Source organism: Vipera ursinii, assembly GCF_947247035.1.
Source record: "Vipera ursinii genome assembly, chromosome: 1".
NCBI lineage: Eukaryota > Metazoa > Chordata > Lepidosauria > Squamata > Viperidae > Vipera > Vipera ursinii.
In genome coordinates, this window is record NC_139512.1 from 268,935,962 (window position 1) to 268,961,214 (window position 25,253).

At 38.4% G+C, this 25,253-nt stretch overlaps 1 long non-coding RNA gene across 1 annotated transcript in view; it reads left to right on the forward strand.

The window, feature by feature from the left end:
- The window catches only part of LOC310643939, a 747,427-nt gene that overhangs the window by 426,064 nt on the left and 296,110 nt on the right, over positions 1-25,253 (forward strand). The gene's annotated exons all lie outside the window — the stretch shown is intronic.

Consider the following 25,253-nt stretch of genomic DNA (forward strand, 5'->3'; position numbering starts at 1 on the left):
AAACTCATTACTAAAAGCCAACATGGGCTTGTCAAAAACAAATCATGCCAGACAATTTTTTTTAAATATATTTTATTGATTTTTTACAATAGCCATCTTTAGTGTTTAGTAAACAGCATGTTGTATGGGTTCATACATTCAAAAACAATCAATAATAATTATTTTCTATAATTCCACAATCAATTCCATAATCAATAGTTAATGATATATTTCCTTGATCTTCTCTTCTTCCAGTAATATTTTGCTCTGTCAACATTAAATGAATATTTTTCTTAATACTTTCAATACATAAAAGGTTGTATAAACATTTTTCTTGTGTTTGTACAAATAACAATAACAACAACAAATAATATATTTTCTGATTGGCATATGTTTCAATTGTATTTGTAAAAGTCATCTTATTAAGTTACTATAGGTCCTATTTTCAAGATTCTTATTTAAGCTTAGTTTCCCCTCAGTATTCAAACTATTCTTATCAGTCATAATTTTCACAAAATTAATTACCTTTAAATATCCAAACTTTTCATACACTTACACCATCCCAATATTTTTACATCTCATATATTATAAAAAGTACTATACTATTTATATATCTTATCCCTCTTACTGTAGGACCCCTTTATATACAAAATTTGTCTATTCTTTTAACCATATTCAAACAAGTGTTTAATTGTATAGTACTCCATCTGGTAAGTCCAATCAAATCTCTTGAATCTAACTCTAGACTTCTTCTTTTGCCATGTAGCTTTCTGGGTCAGTAGGTTCCACTTGCCAGGGGATTCTTCCTGTATTTTTGTGAATGTTGTTGGGAATAGGAAAGACAAATTAAGTAGGATGTACCTTTTTTGTCTTTCAAATTCTAATAATTCTCCTGGCAGGTCTATAATCCATTTTGTTAGATCTTCTTTCTTATCCTCAAGTTTGTTTTGAAGTCCTGAAAGATAAAATATCTTTTCTATTTTCATTGTTGTGGCAAAATCTTGCAGATTTTCTTTTGTTTGTATTAAATTGTAGCTTTCTTCATTTGTAGCTTCCTTATTTGGTTCACTTTCCTCTGGTTTATTTTCTGTTAATTGATTTGTTTGTTCATTCTTTATCGTCATTTTCTGAAAGTTTTTTAATTGTAAGTTTAGGTTGAAGATGTGCTCATTTATGTCATCAAAATTGTTTTTAATCTCTTTGGGTTAGAAATGTAAAATTTACACAAGCAGAAAACCTAAGAGAGAATTTTTATAAGATGTTTTATAGATGGCATTTAGATCCTAAAAAGTTAGCATGTATGTATCCAAATCAACCACCTAAGTGTTGGAGATGTGGTAGTGAAGAGGCAACTTATTATCATATATGGTGGACATGTAAAAATGTTAAAGCCTTTTGGATAAAAATATGGTGGATTTTTCAGAAAGTTTTTAAGAAAAAAATAAGATTTACTCCGCAGCTATTCTTATTGGGGATTATTTCGGATTGTACTAAATTAATGTTACACTTAATAATGGCAGCAGACTGTTGGTGGTGCAACATTGGAAGAAAGAAGACTTACCTACAATAGAACAATGTATACTTAAAGTAATGGATGTAGCTGAAATGGCAAAAGTTTCAGCATATTTGAAAGAACAGTCACAAGAAAAATATATTTTGGAATGGAAAAGATGGATTGATTATATTCAAAACAAATATGGGACTAAAAAGTTTCAAATAGCATATGAATAATTCTTAACAATTATAAAAGTGTTATTATAATTACTTTAGTTTTGTTATAAGGGAGTTAAAGGGTGGAAGGTTTGTTAACATTGTAATAGATATTTAGCATATGTTTGCATAAGATTGTTATATGTAATACCCTGTATTCTGCTTTGGGAAGTCCAGGGGGTAAGGGGGGAGGGTTGATGGGGAGGGGGGGTTTATTATTAAAATTTTGTAAAACTTTTCAATAAAAAATTGTTTTTAATCTCATCATGGTTTGAAACACTTGTCATTTGAATCTGTTGCAGCATTGCATACATTTCCTCCTGGAAAGTATTTCCCATCTCTTGGAGTATTGCTCTTGCAGATCTCTGATGTTCCAGGCTGGGGTCTTCAAAATGGAGTATTAGGTGTGGTTTCCTGTCACTTTTAGATAGGTATGCAACATCCATTTTGTCTGCCCCCTCCAGATAGTCTTTCACTGGTACCATAGTCTCTCAGATTAGCCTTGTCAAACCCGCCAATCTTAAAATCCAAACAACCAAGGCTTATATAGTTCTTATCTATATATATGGTTTTTGTAATCCAATGTGTTTCCAGTTGTCAAAGCACTATTGAAAGCAGTGGTTTATAACAGTTCTTCTGTTCAGGAGTCTTAAAATTATCAACCAGCCAGAACTGCAATCAAGAATGTTTAGCCACCTAAGAGCTTTCCCCCCCTAGAAGATTAGCCAAAAACCAAGGTTTTTATTTCTCTGCAAACAGTTCTTGAGCTTAGAAATCACAGCTCAATAAGTATTTATAATCCCAAAATGTCAACAGTTTTTAGAACAAAAGCAGTTCTCACTCTGTAGTAGATGGCCCAGTGTGTTTTCTTTCCTCTGCTCCCAGCTGTTCTGTACTATACTCCCATGTAACACCTCTACTCCGCGAGCTGCATTGGCTTCCGGTTGCCCTCCGGGTGAAATTCAAGGTGCTGGTTATCACCTATAAAGCCCTACATGGCCTGGGTCCGGGTTATTTGAGGGAACACCTGCTGCCGGCATCAAACGCCCTTCGCCCAGTGCGCTCTCACAGGGAGGGTCTGCTCAGGGTTCCGCCGGTGAGAGATTGCCGGCGGGTGACACCCAGGGATAGGGCCTTCTCAGTGGGAGCGCCTGCCCTCTGGAACCAGCTGCCGGTAGAGTTGAGGACTGCTCCCGACCTCCGATCATTCCGCCGGGGCCTGAAGACCTGGCTCTTTGAGCTCTCGGGCCCAGGCTGAGGAGAAAATTTTAACTGGGGTTTTAATGTACAGGGTGATTTAATGCTTTTTAATTGGTTTTAACTTTTGTATGTTTTGATTTTTAATTCCCTGTAAACCGCCCTGAGTCCTCAGGGAAAGGGCGGTATACAAATGCAAATATTAAATATTAAATTAAATTAAATTTGGCTAAAAGTCACTGAGCTTCAAAGGAACAAGTTTTTCTCTATTTCTGGACATCTTGCCAATTTCTGAGTCAAAGCAGCTGTAGTTTTATACACTAATCTTCCACTAGGTGTCAGAAGTTATTCATTTTCCAACTTTTAAGACAAAGAATTATTTTCTTATAGTTTCATCAATATTCTTTCAGATGTGAAATATTAACAGCTTTCATAATTTTCAGATTTATCCAGACTGTAGTATTATTAACTTCATTTCAATATATTTCTGTCCCCCATAAAGATTAATTTTCTGCTTCTGCCTCTGTAAGAGTGGGGGTGTGGTCCCCTCCCTTCTCACTTTTGGAGGATTTTTTGCTTCTTGGGGATCTTTTCCAGGAAATCAGTTACAAAATAAGAGAAAGAAGATCAATGTTCTCACCCAGTTCCAAGCACGTTGTTCACCATTGTTCTAGTTAGCGCTTTTGGACTTCAGTTGCTGGTAGCTTGAGCTAGTCACCGAGGTATGGCTAGCCTTTCTCCTGCCAGGTTGGAGGCTATCCCCAGATCAAACAGATTGACTGACATCATTCCATGATTAGCAAGAGAACCCTCCTTCTCTACCACCTCTCCAGGGTGACTATAGATCCATTTAGGGTCCACTGGCAAGGCGAAACCAGATGTGGGGTGCAGAGCCCCACAATCCCTCAGCCATTTCACTACAATGCAAGACCGGAAGTCTCTGATCATGCCAGACAAATCTTATTGCATTCTTTGACCAGGTGGACCAGAGGAATTCCAGAGGAATAACTGGACCAGAGGAATTCTGTGGATATAACTTACATGGACTTCAGTAAGGCATTTGATAAAGTAGACCACAACCTACTACCGTGTTTCCCCGAAAATAAAACTGGGTCTTTTTTTGCCTCCAAAAGATGCACCAGATCTTATTTTCAGGGTACGTCTTACCTCGCCTCCGGCACTGACAGCTCCACCCAGCCCGTCCACTTCTTCTGGGGCCAAAGTTCTGCAGCTGCATTTGGGCCTGCATTTTGCAGTCAGGCCTTTCCAGATTGAATCCATAGCTTGGTGCTTGGCTCCTGAAGTCTTGCAGAATGGAGCTATGAACTGAATCCATAGCTCGGTTCTTGGCTGCACAGTCCTTCCAGAAAGCCCTGTGATTTAGAAATGCAGGCCTGACTTCAGAAGAGGCCTCAGAAGAAGTAGGCTGGCAAGGAGAGGCTTGGCTGCAAGATAAGTGGCTGTGGGGTGGGTGGGGAAGCTCCATCCCTCCACCCCCTCCCTAGCTTGATTTTTAGCTGTGTGCCTAAAAATATACGATGTTTTCCATGGTGAGCTTAACATCAATAACAACCTTTATTAAAAAGGCTAAAATAATTTCTGGTGGTATTATCTGTACATTAAAATTTTCTTTAGTCACAATCTTTCACTTTTCACATTCTGGACAAGCAGTGGTCATGTATCCTAGCAAAAGATGTTACATATGTGCATAAGCATAGTCAGTAGCATATGCCTTTTTAAAAATATCAAACATGCAAAGAAATGAAAATAAGTCCAAAATATCTGTATTACATCCTGAAATGCCAACTTTGCAACCAATATTTCTCATCCATAACTATGGCACCCTAAGGATACCTGCATACATGCAAATGCTTCTCTGGGATCCGTAACGCAGCACAGATTGCTTTTTCCTTCCAGTAACAGATTGCTGGGAAATACCAAACATGGCCTTGAGAATTCGAATGTTTGTTACAAATTTTTCTGGATGTGGTTGGAAAGAGGCCTAGAAATGCCAGCACAAATACATCACACTTGCTAAACATGCACACACAACTAATTACAATCTTCAATTATATGTGATATGTCTAAAATGAGATGGGCTGTCTCAACTGCAACTTGCAAACCATTCAGTTTTGCAGCAAAACAATCCAGGACAAGCTGATCAGCAGAGCTTAGAGAGGGCTCATTAACACAATTTTTGGGAAGGAAAGAAACAGAAGGACAGTTTAACATCTTCCATTTGATGTTATGTTATGTAACATCTTCTGGGAGTTGAAGTCCATGAGTCATAAAAGAGCCAAGGTTGCCTACGCCTGGCCTATTGGCTTTCAAACGCCAATAGGAATTGCTGCTGAGTGCGCCAAAAGACCCGGCCGGGAAATGTTGCACAGTCAAGTTGTTTGCAGTGAAGGCAGGAACTTTGCACCCCTCCCTGCTGCCCAACTACACCATCTCAACTAGGTAAGTAAGATAATATTTGCAAATAGGATGGCAATAAACAATTTAGGCTGCATTTACATCAGGGCTTTTCAACCTTTTCAGAAATTGTACCACTTTTAGGACATGACAATATTCAAGCACCACCAGTGCTTAACAAGGTGTCAAAAACTTGATGACTAAAAAAAGGGGGGGTATTTTGGGTTTCATTGGTTAGATTCATTTATTGTTATAGAAATGGCTAGTTTATAATACTATAGAAAAGCAAAAAGTTGAGGTTCAATGTTAATGCTTCCTTCTACTCCTGTAACAGATGAAGTCAAAAGTCAGTGCCTTTTCTTTTTCCCTTCTCCCCCTCACTTTTCCCTTTTTCTTTCACCCTTCGCTTGCAAAAAAAAAACCCATTCACTCACACTTTGCTCACAAAAGCCTCCAGTTTCTCTCACTCACTCTGTCTCTTTCAAAGGCACCTCATTCAGTCTCTCCCACATTCACTCCCTCTCTTTCAAAGGTGTCTTGCTTGCTCACTCACTTACTGCATTTGGAAGCAACGGGGCAGTAAGTGAATGAGTGCCAGTGCCAGAGGCCATCAGCTGTTTGGCGCCGGAGACCACTGCCATGAGGAACACAGCTCTGGGTCAGGGTTCAGAGCAGCTCTGGGTGGGGGCTCAGCACAGGCCACGGTGTGGCAACTGCAGGGAGGGGAATCCCCATGGTGGCTGTGGGGAGGGGAATCCCCACAGCATTTGGCTCTGAGCCACAGGGGCGGGGGTGCAAAGGATGGGTGGAGATGCTGTAGCAAGACACTGGCATCACTCTCAGTGACAGCACCTCTGAGCTCCGGCACCTTTTCTTTTTTTTAGAAAAAAAGTACTGAGAAAGAGTACAGAGAAGAGCAACAAAGATGATTAGGAGACCGGAGGCTAAAACATAAGGAACGGTTGCTGGAATTGGGTATGTCTAGTTTAATGAAGAGAAGGATGAGGGGGGGACATGATAGCAGTGTTCCAATATCTCAGGGGCTGCCACAAGGAAGAGGGAGTCAAGCTATTCTCTAAAGCACCTGAAAGCAGGACAAGAAGCAACGGATGGAAAATAATCAAATAGAGAAGCAACTTAGAACTAAGGAGAAGTTTCCTGACAGAACAATTAAATAATCAGTGGAACAACCAGCCTCCAGAAGTTGTGAATGCTCCAACACTGGAAGTTTTTAAGAAGAGTCTGGACAGCCATTTGTCTGAAATGGTATAGGGTTTCCTGCCTGAGCAGGGAATTAGACTACATGACCTCCAAGGTCCCTTCCAATTTTATTATTGTTGTTGTTGTTGTTGTTTCTTTTTTTGTGTATGAAAAAAATTCCATTGCTAGATGCTGGCGACTATAAAACACATAGTCCAAAATAATTCTCAGATATCAGATCAGGAAAGGCTATGTTATAGCAATTGACAAAGGATGCAAATTGAATAATGCTTTGCATATAAACTGCTCTTCCTTCAAAACTGATGCTATTGCACTGATTGGCAATAATAATTTAACCTTGACAGTTTCTATTTAAGATGATTTTACATCATTCTGGCAGCCTCTGCAATTAAGGATTGTTGTTCCTTTAAAGTTTTTCTTTTCTTTTCATATAAATATAATAATATACTGGGCTGTAACTTACCATAAGCCTATTAATTTTCTTCAGTTGGAACATAGCAAGAATAATTGGTCCCTGTCCTTTTTTAACACCCAGTGGCATATTTAGTTATGAATTCTCTCTCCCTCTGGCATTATTTTTTTTCCTAGATTATTTCTTGTGTGCCTTGTTTTCTAAATGTTTAATCATTCTTATTCTCTGAACTCTTCCCAATTTACTTGCTATTTTTCAGATTTGTTGTCTAAACTAGAACGCTAAAATACAGCCAAGTTTTAAAAAGCTCATCATATTAAGATAAATAGATTTGTTTAAGATTTATTGTACTCAATGCAATATAAAGAATTACAACTACTATATTTTCTTACTCAGTTACAGTACATCATACATAGAATTCTCTCTCCTTTCTTGATTCAGCAGTATATTTTAAATATTTCCTTTTATATTCTCCTGTGTATTAATAATATGATATAACAACAGCAGCAACTAAATGTTTATTCTATCCTTTTTCAGCTGAGTTTTCACAACTAGATTTTTTTTTAAGTGACCTCATCCATTTTTTTCTTGATATTTTTAAAAATTCCAATTGCAGTTGGGGGAGTCCTAGGCATAATTTCTCCACTTGGTAGGATGAATCCATATTCTTATAGCCTATTTCCATATTATATCTAAAACTGTAACTAAATGTATATCTATATCCAAACATCTGTTCATTATATTTTCATCTCCACTGTTTTTGTTTTGAATTTATTCTGAGAATTCTTGAACACTTGCAATATGATCTTGATGGCCTTATTGACCTATTAAAACTCTTGATCCAATGTGAATTGGATTTTTTTTTCTCCATGGAAAACCTCTTTTGTATATTACCATAGTTTACTGGTATGGGAAAGAGAATTATGTTAACGAGGTGGAAAGAAAACTGCATTCCTGATGTTCAAGAATGGATTCAAGCAATACATTCTCTATCAATTTTTGAAATGTTTTAATATTGTAAAAAGTAGAAATGGGAGAAGCCATGTTTCTCTATGCCTTAGATGTAATATGTTAAAGGATTGTGCTACTGACACATAAATATTATTTGGATCTTTTTGCATCTATCATCCATCTATCTATCTATCTATCTATCTATCTATCTATCTATCTATCTATCTATCTATCTATCATCTATCTATCTCTATCATAAATTATCTTCTTTCCTTCAAAGGAACTATGTAATAAAAGAAAGAGTAAAATGTTGGGAAATGTTTAGTTGCCTCAAAACCCATAGAATAATTCAATGGCTTTTTTGCCCAAGAACAGAAAGCATTTTTCTCAAAATTAAGTTACTACCTGAATTACAAAATGAAATGGAGATCTGATTCATTCTGAATTCAGATCAGTATTATAGCATAATGGGGGATTCGAACCTTGGTCTCATAACTATATCCTTAAAGTAAAGACATAGAGAAAGATAGTTAATTCATTTGGTCAGGGTGAGTCTACTTGGAAAAAATAATTTTGTTCATTTATAAAATGATATCAAAACACTGCATCAGTTCAGAGGCAATCAACTGGACAAAAGTGATTTCAACTAAATTGATCAATTTGAAAAACTGGTTTGATTTAGCTAACTGAATTTTCTGACATCAGGCATATAAGTGATCATTCTCTTATTCTACAGAAGAGGTCCCCAATCTTTTGGGCACCAGGGAGCGGGTCCTGGAGAAAGGTTTTTCCATGGACTGGAGGGGGCGTGGTTTAATGTGCTGGCTGCATCTCGCGGATGGGGCTTTGCTTGTTTGTGCGGACCGGTTGCTGGCATGCCAGGTCCAGTAGTACTGGTCCACAGACCAGGGGTTGGGGACCCCTGTTCTACAGCAAATACAGAGGGTTTTCTAGACAAATAAAGAGTCGGGGGAAGTAGTTGTTCCTTTTGTCATATCTCTTAAAAATAACCATTTAAGAGTAAAAATATGTCTGTTAAATATGGAAAGATGCGATTTGTATTTTCAGAACAGGGATTAGAGTTTGCCCACCTGAAGTGTCTGATGTGGGTGACAGTTTCCTTGTGATGAATGAAGCAGAAGCCTTCACTTTATGAAAAGTTAAAAATTCAATTTCTCCACCACAGCAAGAAATTAGAAAGCTTGAAATTGTTTACTTCCCAAGGATATATAGTTGAATATGAAGAAATATAAAATAGGGAGTGATGCCTAGGATCTTGCCTATATAGGAGGAAAGTGTTTTAGACTAATCTGCTGACTTACCCAGCCACTTCAGTATCACTGCCAGTACTATCCCAGTATTATTGTTATTATTGTTTGTCACAAAATCAATCAGTTGTTGATTGGATTTGGCATTTTTATCCACCTATCGAATCCTTCCCAAGGACCAGGAATATGGAGATGTTGATGTTTAATGGTGTTAGAAGAATTGTCATAGGATGTAAGCTGTTCCTAGTAAAGCTGCATTTTGCAATTGATTGATGGTGAATTTGTCAATGCTGATTGCGTTCAAGTGGTGCTCTAGCTGTTTTGGGATTGCCCTCAAGGCACCTATTGTTATTATTGGTACCACCTTTGCTATTAATCAATTGTATTATCAAATATTAGTATGCAGCAGTTGCCAGGATTTCAGAAACGGGCCTTTTTCAACCTGCCTAATAGACTGAATCAGAGAACCTTTGCATATAAACCTGATAAAACCTGAAAAAAGCAACTTGTACCATCAAATCTGAGAACTGATCTTTTTCCACGTGTCACCTTAACCAAAAGAGCCATTTGGAGACAGAGGTTAAGGCACTAGGCTAGAAACTGAAAAACTATGAATTCTAGTCATGCCTTAGGCCCAAAACCAGCTGAGTGACCTTGGAGCAGTTTCTCTTTCTCTCTTCCTGCCCCCTCCCCCAGGAAGAAGGCAAGGAGAAACCACTTTTGAAATCTTGCCAAGAAAGCTGCAGGGACTAGCCCAGGCAATATGGACTTGAAGGCACCCACACATATGCAAACCATTTAACTACTATATTATCTTGGTTCTCTTTTTAAAATTGAACTCTATGTTGTGAGATGAAGCAGTTTCTTTTATCAGTCCTTAATTTCTTCCATTTAATTCCACTGACACTGTCGTATATCCAGGGCTTTTTTTCTCATAGAACGCTCAGAACGGAGTTCCGGCACCTTTTTTGGATGTAACCTTGTAGGGTAGGCAAGGTGGGTTGTATGACATGTGAGTTCCGGCACCTTTTTCTTTTACAAAAAAAGCACTGGGTATATCTATCTTTTCCCCTTTGGACATGATTTTGTAATTTTGTAATTCTCTGTTATGAATTTCCTTTTCTATCTTACTCTATGATCAAAAGCCCCCCATCTTGTAGTCTTTTCTGTCCTCCTAATTATTTTGACCATCTTTTTGAACCATATAGAGAACCCTTCCCCACCCATGGGGAAGTTGAAATTCTGCCCACCCACTCTTAAGTTATCAGAAGAAAACAAGAGGAAATTTGCTAACCTCACTGCCAATCTATCCTAACTTCCTTTTGAGGCTTTTGGAATAAATGGAGAAATACTATTTTCGCAGGGTGTATATCTAAAGAAAAAATAGGTTTGTTTCACCCATGAGCTGGGAATGAGATGATGGCAATGTCAGGGGAACACAACAGAAAGAAATTATGCTACCAGGGCATGTTTATAGATAGGTTCAGTGGAAATTGTTCTGGCTGAGAATTTTTACAATGTATGTAGAACATAGTAGCCCTCTAACATCCAAAGTCTAGTCAGATACATTTCTCTGTAAGGGACTCTTCTTCCCACTATTGGTGGCTAAGCTTAATTGCAAACCTTACCTACTGAGTAAATGAGCATTTCACTGTTATGAAGCATCTACAGGTGAAACTCGAAAAATTAGAATATCGTGCAAAAGTTCATTTATTTCAGTAATGCAACTTAAAAGGGGAAACTAATATATGAGATAGACTCATTACATGCAAAGCAAGATAGTTCAAGCCGTGATTTGTCATAATTGTGATGATTATGGCTTACAGCTCATGAAAACCCCAAATCCACAATCTCAGTAAATTAGAATATTGTGAAAAGGTGCAATATTCTAGGCTCAAAGTGTCCCACTCAAATCAGCTAATTAAGCCATAACACCTGCAAAGGGTTCCTGAGCCTTTAAATGGTCTCTCAGTCTGGTTCAGTAGGAATCACAATCATGGGGAAGACTGCTGACCTGACAGTTGTGCTGTTGTGATTCAGGGTCAGCCTGTGGGTTCAGCAGTTGGGTCGGATGACTCAGAGGAGGAGGAGGGGGTGTTGAAGAGCTTGCTGATGATGGCCTTGAGGCTCCGCAGAGCCCTCAGCCGGGCCCCTCCCACCTGGTCATGACAGAGACCCAGCTGTGTGAGCCTGACAGCATGGATGAAGATGACACACAGCTGGCCCTGTTCAAGGACGCCCGACGCAGGAGGCAGTCAATCAGGAGTAAACAGAGGAAGGCAATGGGGCACCTTGGAAGGAGGCAGAGAGGCCACGCCCTGAACTGTATTTAAGGGGAATGTGTGGGAGGGCTGGTTTGCTGAAGGCAACCGCTTGGATAGTTCCTGTTTCATAGCTCCTGTTTCATGGTTGGTGTCTTGTCTTGCTCTGTTTTATGTTAATAAATTTGGCAGGCTTTATTCCAGCCTCTTGCCGTTTGTAAAGGGGTTGTCCCTGCTTTTGCTGCAGGGCTGGTAGCAGGCTGGTACAGAACATGTGCAGAAAACCATCATTGACACCCTCCATAAGGAGGGAAAGCCTCAAAAGGTAATTGCAAAAGAAGTTGGATGTTCACAAAGTGCTGTATCAAAGCACATTAATAGAAAGTTATGTGGAAGGGAAAAGTGTGCAAGAAAAAGGTGCACAAGCAGCAGGGATGACCGCAGACTGGAGAGGATTGTCAGGAAAAGGCCATTCAAAAGTGTTGGGGACTTTCACAAGGAGTGGACTGAGGCTGGAGTCAGTGCATCAAGAGCCACCACACACAGACGGATCCTGGACATAGGCTTCAAATGTCGTATTCCTCTTGTCAAGCTGCTCCTGAACAACAAACAACATCAGAAGCGTCTTACCTGGGCTAAAGAAAAACAGACCTGGTCTGTTGCTCAGTGGTCCAAAGTCCTCTTTTCTGATGAGAGCAACTTTTGCATCTCATTTGGAAACCAAGGACCCAGAGTCTGGAGGAAGAATGGAAAGGCACACACTGCAAGATGCTTGAAGTCCAGTGTGAAGTTTCCACAGTCTGTGTTGATTTGGGGAGCCATGTCATCTGCTGGTGTTGGTCCACTGTGCTTCATTAAGTCCAGGGTCAACGCAGCCATCTACCAGGAGATTTTGGAGCACTTCATGCTTTCTTCCGCATACGAGCTTTTTTTTTTTGAATATATATTTTTTATTTTATTGAAATCATCCACAACTACATCATAACAATACATCGCAGTGCTTATTAAAATTCTTTTAAAAAATACAAAACATAATAATAAACATTCTAATAATGTAGACAAGTTGCTGTTACATTATATAATCAATCCTTCCCATAACCATCCCTTTTTGTCAACCATTCATACCACGGTCTCCAAGATAAATAATAATCTGTATCCCCCTTATCTTTCAACAGCATGGTCAAACGGTCCGATTCTGCACAATCAATAAATTTCTTGATTAACAGATCCTCTGGAGGACTAACAGAATTCTTCCAATATTTATTTATTTATTTATTTATTTAATTAGATTTCTATACCGCCCTGTTCCCGAAGGACTCAGGGCGGTTTACAGGACAGCATAAAATACAATATAAAAGATAATATAAAATTAAAATAAATTAAATTAATTAAGCCCAACAATTAAAACAATATTTAAAAAGCTAAAACCCCTTCAGTCCAGGCCTGATAAATCGAAAAGCTAGGTTTTCAGGTCCCAGAGAAATGAACGCAGATCGGGGGCGGTCCAGAGTTCCACAGGTAAATCATTCCAAAGGGCAGGCGCGCCCACAGAGAATGCCCTCCCTCTGGGGATCACCCACCGGCACTCCCTAACTGGCGGCACCCTAAGGAGGGCCTCTCTATGGGAGTGCACAGGACGATAGGAAGTTGATGCTGGCAGCAGGTGCTCCCTAAGATAATCCAGACCCATGCCATGTAGGACTTTATAGGTCATCACCAGATATTATGAGCCCATAATATCCGTACCACCATTAACAAATGCGACATCAAATACCATGCAGATCTATTCAGATTGTCTGGTTTTAAGCCTAACAAAAACGTCTCAGGAGTCAGTTTAACAGAATGTCCCAAAATCTCAATACTTCCTCGCTTCACCGCAGGTCTACCACTGGTGGTAATAGGTGCCCTCTCTTTCTCCACACTTCCAACACGCTGGGGACACACCCAAAAACATTTTACCCAATCTAGCTGGAGGGAGATGTCAATGAAACATCATCTTATAAGCATTCTCCTTATACGCAGTAGATTTTATTAGCCTAACATTTTTCTCCCAAATGGACCATCAATTATCACAGTCAATTTGGTAACCCAGATTCCTTTCCCAGGCACAGACAAGCTTTATGGGGATGCTGACTTCATTTTCCAGCAGGCCTTGGCACCTGCCCACACTGCCAAAAGCACCAAAACCTGGTTCAATGACCGTGGGATTACTGTGCTTGATTGGCCAGCAAACTCGCCTGACCTGAACCCCACAGAGAATCTATGGGGCATTGCCAAGAGAAAGATGAGAGACATGAGACCGAACAATGCAGAAGAGCTGAAGGCCGCTATTGAAGCCTCGTGGTCTTCCATAACACCTAAGCAGTGCCACAGACTGATAGCTTCCATGCCACGCTGCATTGAGGCAGTAATTGCTGCAAGAGGGGCCCAAACCAAGTACTGAGTACATATGCATGCTTATACTTTTCAGAGGTCCAATATTGTTCTATGTACACTCCTTGTTTTATTGATTGCATGTAATATTCTAATTTTCTGAGATTGTGGATTTGGGGTTTTCATGAGCTGTAAGCCATAATCATCACAATTATGCCAAATCACGGCTTGAACTATCTTGCTTTGCATGTAATGAGTCTATCTCATATATTAGTTTCCCCTTTTAAGTTGCATTACTGAAATAAATGAACTTTTGCACAATATTCTAATTTTTCGAGTTTCACCTGTATATTCATGTACATTCAAGTTAGGGTGTACAAGTCCGAAGATAAATGTGCAGAAAATATCTGTATAAAAAAACCCCTTTCCTTTCCTTTTCTTCATTAGAAAAACCCTGGCTTTGACATATCTACTGAACAATTAAGAGATATGACCAGAATTAACTGAGTAGGGGGAAGCAAAGAGACAAACTGTAAAATAAAGCATTAAATATAAGTTGGTATTCATGTGAAGGCAAAAGGGCATGGAAGTGTTGTTGGTAATGAGAAATGTTTTAGGCAGGCTGACAAAATTTTACAAGTATAAGTACTGTAAATTTGAATGTCAGCACCTCTTCCTCTGTGAAATTCCTCCATGCTTGTTATCATAACAGAAATGCTTCGTGTTTCATTCTGACAAAAGGGAAATTGGTAGTTAATCTTTTGCAGAATCTATTTAATACTTTAAGTGCATTGCTGTAAAGCTTATTTTAACTGCCCTGCCCCAAGTCATACAATTCCAGATTTACATCTTAATTACCAGCATGAGTTGTTCCAATGGAATTAATTCAGACTTTTAAAAAATGAAGAAGAAAAATAAGTAGGCAACAGAAGGCCATCACATGGAAATGATGATGGTAGAAAATCAGTTGGAACTACTTTCAGTACCATATTTAATGCAATTTATTATTATTATCTTCCTATTGGGAATATGTACATTGTGTCTCATAGCTATTAATAACTGTTCTACAGCAGATATGGTTACAGCACACGTGTTCACGAGACAAAGAACATTGTGGCATTTTAAAGAGTAAACTATTTGCTATGGAAGAAGCTTCATGGAGTAGCTTCCATTTGATATAATGGGTGATGCAATAACACCATCATCTCTTATGTTCATAATGACTTTAGGGTTTTAGAAATTGTGGAAAATTGAACTTCACTGTTACCTGGAAAGTAATAATAAATTATGGCCTTAAAAACCCTAAGGCTTGGTGCTATATGGTAATTGAAAAGAAGCAGAACTAAAGAATAATGCTAATATTTTTCAGGATGGGTGGGTGGGAATATATGATGATAACCATTTTAAACTGCGTCCAAAGCATTTTCATAATCCATTTTATAATGTGTAGGCAGTGGTGGGATTCAAATATGTGAACAACCGGTTCTCTTTGTGGATGCTGCTTCCAGAAGTCCATTCTGGGCCTGGGCAACAAAAAATTAGCTACCGGTTCTGCTGAATTGGTTGAATCCCACCACTGTGTGTAGGGGAAAATATTGTTAATTGAATGCCCATTTATTTGTGTTGATGTCAATAATGAGGAAATAATTATGCTGTCTTCCTTCCTATGTGGAACTTAGTGATCCCATTCATAAACTGACCAAACCAAACTCAGTTATGCTTAGCTTCAGCAAAATAGAGATATCCTCATGTACCCTTAGAGCAGGGGTGTTAAACTGCTGGCCCGCAGGCCAGACATGTCATCCGGAAGCAACGCCCACTCCATTGCCGTCAATAGCAAAACTGTCCCAATACATTGCACAATGTCACCTGACATCATGAGTTTGACATGTCTGCCTTAGAGCTATTTTTACATATCAAATTATTACTTGGTGCTTCACGGTGATGGACACTGAAGTACTTATGGAGAATTGTGTAATATTTTACTGAAGACATTGTAAATAATAATGAGACCACTCATTTTGCTGAGTGTTTTGATCCACAATTTACTCTAGCTCATTCACTGATTTCATGAGGGTTCAGGTGTTATTTTTTGTTTGTAATGTTCCTTTAGTTTTGTACACTACTTTAATCATTTTTTTCAGCCATATATACCTGTTAGGAAACAGTTGAGTCATGCCTTTTGATCAAGTAATCCACATGGATGCATTGCCTGTGTGGATATATAGAATTCACAAATGCCCTATCAGGAAGAGAAAACAAAAGCAAAATCTAACAACCATAAAAAGCAAAGGAAAAAAATGAAAACATGAAGAAAAAGAGGTAATAAGTATATGAAGTCTTGGGACTTCAACAGATGCTTACAATAAGTTTAGATAAACAGATACAGATCATCTTTCAGTTTATGTAACATTAAAACATAAAAGTAAAAAAAGTAAAATATATAAAAGTATAAAATATAAAAGTAAAAAAGAAAGCAGCATTACAAGTTAAGAATCAATCTTAAGATGGTTGGATGTCTTTTCTCCAAATGTTTTAATTTAAAAATGTCTCTGGAGAGTTTCAAAGCTTTGGCAGGTATCGTTTTTTGCACGACTATCTGTAACTGTATAAATAATCTCAGGAGTTCTGCCTTGAATTCTCCCACAAGTGAGAGTAGGAGACAGGCTTGTGCTGTATAGACAAACATAGTAGAAGAAACTATAATCCTTGTGATCTCACCAGGCAAACAACAGAATAGAAATTGAATGATTAGATTGAACATTATATGACTAAAGCTTTGCGGTGGCAAACAGAAATGAAAGCAGAATAATAATTGAAGAAATGCCAAGCTCAAAATGCCTAAGTGTCACTGTAATATATTAACATGTGAGAGAAATTAATTTGGGCTATTACATTCTAGTAGAGCAAATTCCAAGGACAGCGAATCTTCAATTAATTTTCCTATCATGCTCCAGAGGATTTTCATGTCCAGTTCAAAAGCATTTATTTAAAAGCTCAGGAGGGAAGAGGACAATTTTCCAAATAATCCAAGAGAAATCCAGTGATAAACTCAGACCAGAGATAGATATTTACATCTAGAGGTCAAAATTCTGCAAGAATCAACAGATTTAAACTTTAAATGTATTCTGAAAGTGACAAAGAAAATATATTCATCTGTAGGACTTCAAATGTAAGTATTCAGTATGTTATGCAGAATAAAATCTGATCTTAAATAATCTGGAATGATTTGAGTAATATGATTTCATAGTATAGTAAACATAACTGAATGGTGAATAGTGTTCTAGCAGAAGTCCAGAAAGCTCTCAGAAAATGTCGGATTAATGATGGAAGAAAGGCAAGGAATTGAGACCAGGAGCTGGAATGTAAGATAGGGAGAAGAGTTTTAATTAAAGAAGCCATTTTACATTTATACTGCCACATTGATGTAAAGCTGACAGTTATCTTGTTCTTGAGCACCAGAAAACTCTATAGCTGGGAATCACTGATCTTCAATTACCTGCTTGTTAGATGTCCATGGGAGTAGGAAATGGTGCCAGGAGATAGATGAAGTAATGCACAGACCATTAGTTCATCTCATTTCTTCACCATTTTATCATTTAAATAAATATACTAGAAAATCTTTTTTGATATATAGTATTCTAGGAGTAAAGACATTGTTTCTCTTATTGTTGGGACTGCAGCTGTGCCCTGGTTGTGAGTTTCTGGTTGGTCACCATGGAAAGAAGATGGTAGACTTTTAAAAAAATCTTTTCAATGTACATCCTCAATAAATATTACAACATATACAAACATTTACTCATATACTGTGAGTTACGTGACTCAAAAAGAAAGCCTAACAAAGAATTGAATAGAGGCTAGTAGAATCAGATGTGGAAAGGACACTGTTTTAATTAACCAAACATGTATGACTGATTTTATTCTGTTTGTTGCCAAGAGTTCCTTCTGGTAAATGGGCAGCTATAAAAGTCTGTTTCATATGTTTGTTTGTTTAATAAGCTGCCTAGAGTCATTTATGTGAGCTGGGCAGCTATAAAAATCAACTAAATAAGAAAATACAAGTATACATACATACATACATACATACATACATACATACATATTCCCTGATTTAGCTTTACTGTAACTAGAATCAATGCATGTTCAGAAACAATGCATGTTTTTTTTCCAAATCTTTACAAATGGTCATTATTGATTGTTTAAGCAAAACTTTCCTAGAGCTCTTGGTTAGTTTTTCATCACACACAGAACTAAACTTAAGAGAAATAGAAGAAAAGCTCAAAAGTTATGGTTTACTTGGGAAGCAGATGTGCTGAAGCTGAAAAACAGCTAATTTTCCATACAAGAAGAAGGAAATTATATGTTCACTTGAAACAGTGGAAACAGACTAACTCTTGGTATTTGCCCACATAAATATCAAATTACAATTTAAAATCCACCTGCTGACAGTTACTTAGCATGCACTGTTTTTCTGTGGATATTCGTACCATAATATTTTCCCCACTAAAAATCTCATAAGGTCATATAACATAAAGGGTTATACTTAAATCCCTGAGATTAAGAAGAATGGAAAAATAGATTCCAAGTTAATAGAGGCATTTTCTTGATGTAGAGATTATGAGAAATAGGTACAGTATTTTAAACATTTGCAGCAAATGTTCTTAATGGAAACAACTCCAGTTATATTATTTTAAAAATAATTAATAAACATTCCATTCCCAAAGTCTGTTTTGTTTTTGTTGTTTTTTCTATCAAAAGAAAAGAAGAAAAAAGCAAAACAAAAACAAAAGAGACTTTGGGAATGGAATGTTTATTAATTATTTTTAAAATAATATAACTGGAATTGTGTTCATTAAGAACATTTGTTGCAAAAGAAAAAAAACATGGTTTTGTGTTGAAGCAAGCTGATGAAAATGCATTTAATTTTCAAAACCTCTAGCAAATATAAGAAGTCACTGATTTTATCTCTGATAGAATTGATTTACATTTTTCCATAACCATTTGGGTTAAACTTGTGTGGCATTCCTAGAAATAGGCAGTGTACAGACATTGTAATCAGGATTGATTTCGATAAATGAAAATGTATTATTAGTAGTACTATAATGAATAATTTAGAACTCTTTGTAATGAAAAATATATTAAAAATCAATCAATGAAATAACTAATAATAATAAAGTTGGAAGGGACCTTGGAGGTCATCTAGTCCAACCCCCTGCTCAGGCAGGAAACCTTATACCATTTCAGACAAATGGCTGTCCAGTCTCTTCTTAAAAACCTCCAGTGTTGGAGCATTCACCACCTCTGGAGGCAGGTTGTTCCACTGGTTAATTGTTCTAACTGTCAGGAAGTGTCTCCTTAGTTCTAGGTTGCTTCTCTCCTTGACTAGTTTCCATCCATTCCATTGCTTCTTGTCCTGCCTTCAGGTGCTCTGGAGAATAGCTTGACTCCCTTTTCTTTGTGGTAGCCCCTGAGATATTGGAACACTGCTATCATGTCACCCCTCACCCTTCTCTTCATTAAACTACACATACCCAATTCCAGCAACTGTTCCCTATATGTTTTAGCCCCCAGCCCCCTAATCATCTTGGTTGCTCTTCTCTGTACCCTTTCTAGAGTTGCAACATCTTTTTTACATTGTGGTGACCAAAACTGGATGCAGTATTCCAGGTGTGGCCTTACCAAAGCATTGTAAAGTGGTATTAGTACTTCACTTGATCTTGATTCTATCCCTCTGTTAATGCAGCCTAGCACTGTGTTGGCTTTTTTGGCAGCTGCAGCACACTGCTGGCTCATATTGAAGTGATTGTCTACTAAGACTCCAAGAATCCTCTCACAGTTACTACTATTGAGCAAGGTACCACCTATACTATACCTATGCATTTGATTTTTCCTGCCTAAATGTAGAACCTTACTTTTTTCACCATTGATTTTCATTTTGTTAGATAGTGCCCAGTGTTCGAGTCTGTCCAGATCCTCCTGTATCTTAAGCCTATCTTCTGGAGTATTGGCTATTCCTGCCAGCTTGGTGTCGTCTGCAAATTTGATGAGTTCCCCAAACTGTTGGTTTATTGGTTTGTTTATTTGTTTGATGTATTTAACCATTTGGGTTAAACTTGTGTGGCATTCCTAGAAATAGGCAGTGTACAGACATTGTAATCAGGATTGATTTCGATAAATGAAAATGTATTATTAGTAGTACTATAATGAATAATTTAGAACTCTTTGTAATGAAAAAATATATTAAAAATCAATCAATGAAATAACTGTTGGTTTATTGGTTTGTTTATTTGTTTGATGTATTTTTCTGTCACCTAAAGAGGTTTGTGCACAAGCCAGTCCATGAGTAAAGGTGAGGTATACAGCATCGACAAGAAAGTCAATTGATACTCAACCAGAAAGCACAGAGGGCAGAAAGTGGATCTCTATAGTCCATCACAGCCCCAAAATTGAATCAACAACTACATCTTGCATATATTAGGGGAACAATCTTGGATTCCAGGTTAGGACAGTAGTATTTATTTCCTTTGTAATTTGTAAAATTGAGATGGTTATATGAGGGGTTTAAAAATATATATTTTGAAAAAGTTTATATCAATAGTTTTCAAAAGATATTATTTATTGCTAGCAAAAATAATTCCAGTTCAGGTATGAATTATTTGAGTACACATATTAACAGAGATGTCAATGAATTGATGCAAACAAAAGCATATCAATTCATTCATAAATTAAAAAAAAACTTCAAATCTCTAAGACCAGAAGTTACTGTATCAGGGGAGGGGGCCAAGGGAGGAGTGACAGATCCAAGGGGGGATTCAATAGATAACATGAAGTAAAGCTGCAGGTGTTTTATAGCTTATTTCAGGTTTATAAAAATGCAGGTGATAATAGCTGAATTAATTGAAATGTTGCCAGATGTGATCATAAGGAGTTTGGTTTTTATTATGTTCAAGCTGTTTTCTCAGATGTTGGGTAAAAGAGCTCATACAGACTACAATGCATTAATGTGACCAATAACCAAAGTACCTGTAAATTACTATTATTTAGAATGTACACTCTCTAGCTCAAGGGTTCCCAACTGGGGGTGCGAGACGATATTCCACGGGGTGTGAAAACTTGGGTTTTCAAAATTATAGTGTATATGCATAATTCGTTGCCATTATTTCAAACTTTTGAAAGAGGTGTGAGAATATATCAGAAGCATTTTGGGGGTGTGGGATATAGAAAAGGTTGGGAGCCACTGCTCTAGCTATATGATTACTTAATTGTGAATATAATAATAAAATATACATACCTATGCACATATTGAGGGGGAGGAGGCAAGGATAGGGGGGCAGGCTGCTTATATCTTAACAGTTTTCAGCAGTGGCATAGGTGATAGGATGAATATTTCTCTGCCATACAACCTAAGGAAATATAAACACTACAGAGCTACTAAGTAACGGCACTGTAGTATTCACAATCTTCCATGTACAAAACACCACCTTGTGTAATTTGTACAGGTAGTCCCTGACTTACAACAACTCATTCAGTGACTGTTCAAAGTTACAATGTCATTGAAAAAGTGACTTATGACCATCTTTCAAACTTATGACCGTCACATCATCAAAATTCAGATGCTTGGCAACTGACTCATATTAATGATGACTGAAGTGTCCTGGGATTATGTGATCACTGTTTGCGACCTTCTGACAAGAAAAGTCAATGGGGAAGCCAGATTCATTTAACAACTCTATTGCTAACTTAACAACTGCAGTGATTCATTTAACAACTGTGGCAAGAAAGGTCGTAAAATGCAGCAAAGTTCACTTAATTGACTCACTTTGGATGGAAATTTTAGGCTCGGTTGTGGTCCTAAGTCAAGGATTGCCTGTAGTTGGCCTGTCTTTTAATTCTAGCTTCTCTATATTGTGTGAAAGGAAGTCTGCCACAAATTTATTTTAGAACAAAAGAATGATCACCCACAAAAATAAGTAGTATAACAGTACATGGTTGACAGCTCAAAAATGAGGAATGAACACCTGAAATACACATGTACAAAAAAAAAAGTCAGGAGTCTGGTAGCATTTTTCAGACTAACAAATTCAATGAAAAGGCACACACTTTGGTCAGATGTAGTCCACTTCATTGGATGCAGAGAGGCAGACAGACTCCTTCTAAATTTTTGTCACTATAGACCAGGGGTGTCAAACTCAATTTCATTGAGGGCCGCATCAGCATTGCGGTTGCCCTCAGGGGGCCGGGTGGGTATGGCCAGGGTGGGCGTGGCCTACTGGGTGGGTGTGACTAGAGTGCGTATGGCCTACTGGGTGGGCGTGGCCAGCTCTACATCGTTCGCATCAAGGGTGCCTATGGGGGCCTGGGCAGGAGTGGGACAGATCTGAGGGTCTCTGGCAGGAGGAGGGTCTCTGGGCCAGGGCCAAGGCAGTGGGGGCCGTTCCCTCACTGTTTCCAGGATGGCTTCGTGGGCCACATGAAACCACTTCGCGGGCCGGATCCGGCCCCCGGGCCTTGTGTTTGACATTTCTGCTATAGACTGACAGTGGCAGTTCTCTCATGATGGAGGAAATGGAATTAAAAACAGCATCAGAAAAAAAATGAATGTGGTAACAAAGGTGTTTCTCTTTTTTAAAAAAAATTACATAAAATGATATGGAATAAAAATTGTCTGAATGCATGTAATGGGTATTCATTTACTTCATTTATTTATAACCCACCACTATTCTTGTCTGTTTACCATAATAAAACATAGGAAATAAACATTCATGGTAAAAAATAAATAAATTACACAAGTACAAAGTCATAAAAATCCCTAGCCGTGATATATTCATTGATCTGAGTGATCATGCATCACTGTAGATTCTCCAGTGCTCAATTTTTAGTAGGTGTTGAAAGACCAAAAATGAAGGGGCACAACCTACTTCAAGGGAGAAGATCCTCTAAAGCAGCGGTGTCAAACTGCCGGCCCGTGGGCCAGATGCGTCATGCGGAACCTGCGCCCACCCCATTGCCGGCAATGAGAAAACTGTCCCAATACATTGTGCGACGTTATGTGACATCACAAGTTTGACATGTCTGATCTAAAGGAAAGCTGTTGCCAGTAAAAAGCAGGACCAAAAAGCCTCCATTGTATACATCTCCTGAAAATGGAGCACAATCGCCAGTTGCTATGGGGCAAACAAGTCAGTATTGACTCAGACCAGAATTAGGCTACCAGAAGATACTGTCATTTGGGTAGAATATTCATTCATTCATTCATTCATTCATTCATTCATTCATTCATTCATACATACATACATACATACATACATACATACATACCTACATACATTAGCCATCTTTCTCATATCTAGCTTACAACATAAAAAGATTAAAAACATTAAAATAATCAATTATAAAATTACACAGCAGATAAAAATCATTAACACAAGATGGCAAAGGAGGACACACTTGAGGTAGGGGTGCTGGGATTAGGTTTTAATTAGTCAGCCACCTCCAGTATGAAGGTGCCCCATTGGGTTCCCCAAGTTATTTGGCACAGCCAAACCTTAAGGCTCTTATGAAAAGTCAGGAGGCTGGGAGCCAATCTCACCTCAGAGTTTAATATGTTCCAAAGGGCAGGAATCACAGCAAAGAAGACTCTTCTTCTGGATCCCACCAGCCAAAATTCCTTGGCTAGCCAGATCGGCAGTATACCCCTTTTGCTGGTGCAGGTGGGGCAGGCCAGTCCCATCAGGGTGAGATGGTTCCCTAAGGAGCCTGGTCCTATGCCATGCAGGGCTTTAAAGGTGTTGATCAACATCCTGAATTGCGCTCAGAAGCAAACTGGCAATAGGTGGAGCAGTGTTGTAACTTGGGCCCTTCTAGGGGGTCTTAAGAACTGCCTGCGCAGCTGTATTCTGCTTGGATAAGCTGCGAAACATTTTGAACCAGCAAAAAAAGAAGTTCGGTTACCATGATTCAGCTTCCAGATCACATGAACATGTTTTCCTCCTTCATCTTGCCCTCAGACCCCAAGTGACACAGGTTTAAATCAGGCTTAGTTCATTGGCATGAAAACTTTTTATTCCTCTTTATTCTGACTCCATCCTGGGGCAGCCTTAAGGGATGCTGAATCTATTACGGTGTCATCCTTTTCCTCAGAAAGGAGTCAGGGCACTAGGCGTGACTGGAAATGAAGGCAATGGACCCAGAAAAGGATTAGCACTTAGACCAGAGGCAAATGCCAAGAACGACTGGAGCACCCTTCAGTTCTGCAGTGGGGAAAAGCTTACAGATTTTTACCCACCTTTGTTTCTGTCAGGTGTTCAGCAAAGAGGTTAACATCACTAGATCAGTTTCTCAGTGTTACCAAAGTTAAAATGTGTGGACTTCCAACTCCCCAAATTCCCCAGCTTACATGCTATGAAACAGAGCCCTGAAATTAAAGTCAGCCTATAGAAATGATGACGTTCACAACTTGTTCACTGCAGTGCGGTGCTCACTAGCTACATGAGCAGAGCAGGGGGCAAAAAAAAATATTGCAAAGGACACGTGAAACTGTATAGGCTGAAGGAAAAGTAATGATGCGAACTGGATATACATTTTGCTTCAAGGTGCCATTTAGGAATAAAAAAGGAACAGAAGTCTAATTTGGCAGACATTTTAATAAAGCAGATCATACAATATACCTTTCATGTCCTTTAAAAAAAGAAAAAGCTTCAGCTCCTGAAAAGGAAAGAGGCAGTGTTTAGAACTGAATTTACAGGCTTTTTGGAATAAACTATAGAATTCCTGCACATATGTACAGTATAAATATGGGAATACATATATTTAGATTTTAAAAAAGAAGTAATTGCATGCCCTTAATCATTATTCAGATTTATTCAACTTAGCATGAGTACTTAAACATTGTGAAGTCGCTCATTTTTGGATATGAAAAACAATTCTCAGACACCTGTTTTTCTTTTTTCCTCCCATAATTTCAGCACACTAAAAAGCAGAGACATCACCCTGCCAACAAAAGTGCATGTAGTCAAGGCTGTGGACTTCCCAGTTGCAATGTATGCCTGTGAAAGTTGGATCATAAGAAAGGTTGAGCGCTAAAGAATTGAGGCCTTTGAACTATGGTGCTGGAGAAGACTCCTGTGAGTCCTTTGGAGTTCAAGGCGTTCAAACCGGTCAGAGAAGATCAACCCTGACTGCTCTTTAGAAGGCCAGATCCTAAAGTTGAAACTCAAATACTATGGCCACCTAATGAGAAGGAAGGACTCACTGGAGAAGAGCCTAATGCTGGGAAAGATTGAGGGCAAGAGAAGAAGGGGATGACAGAGAATGAGGTGGCTGGATGGAGTCACTGAAGCAGTAGGTGTGAGCTTAAATGGACTCCAGAAGATGGTACAGGACAGAAAGGCCTGGAGGAATGTTGTCCATGGGGTCGCAATGGGTTGGACACAACTTTGCAACTAACAACAACAATTTCAGTAGAAG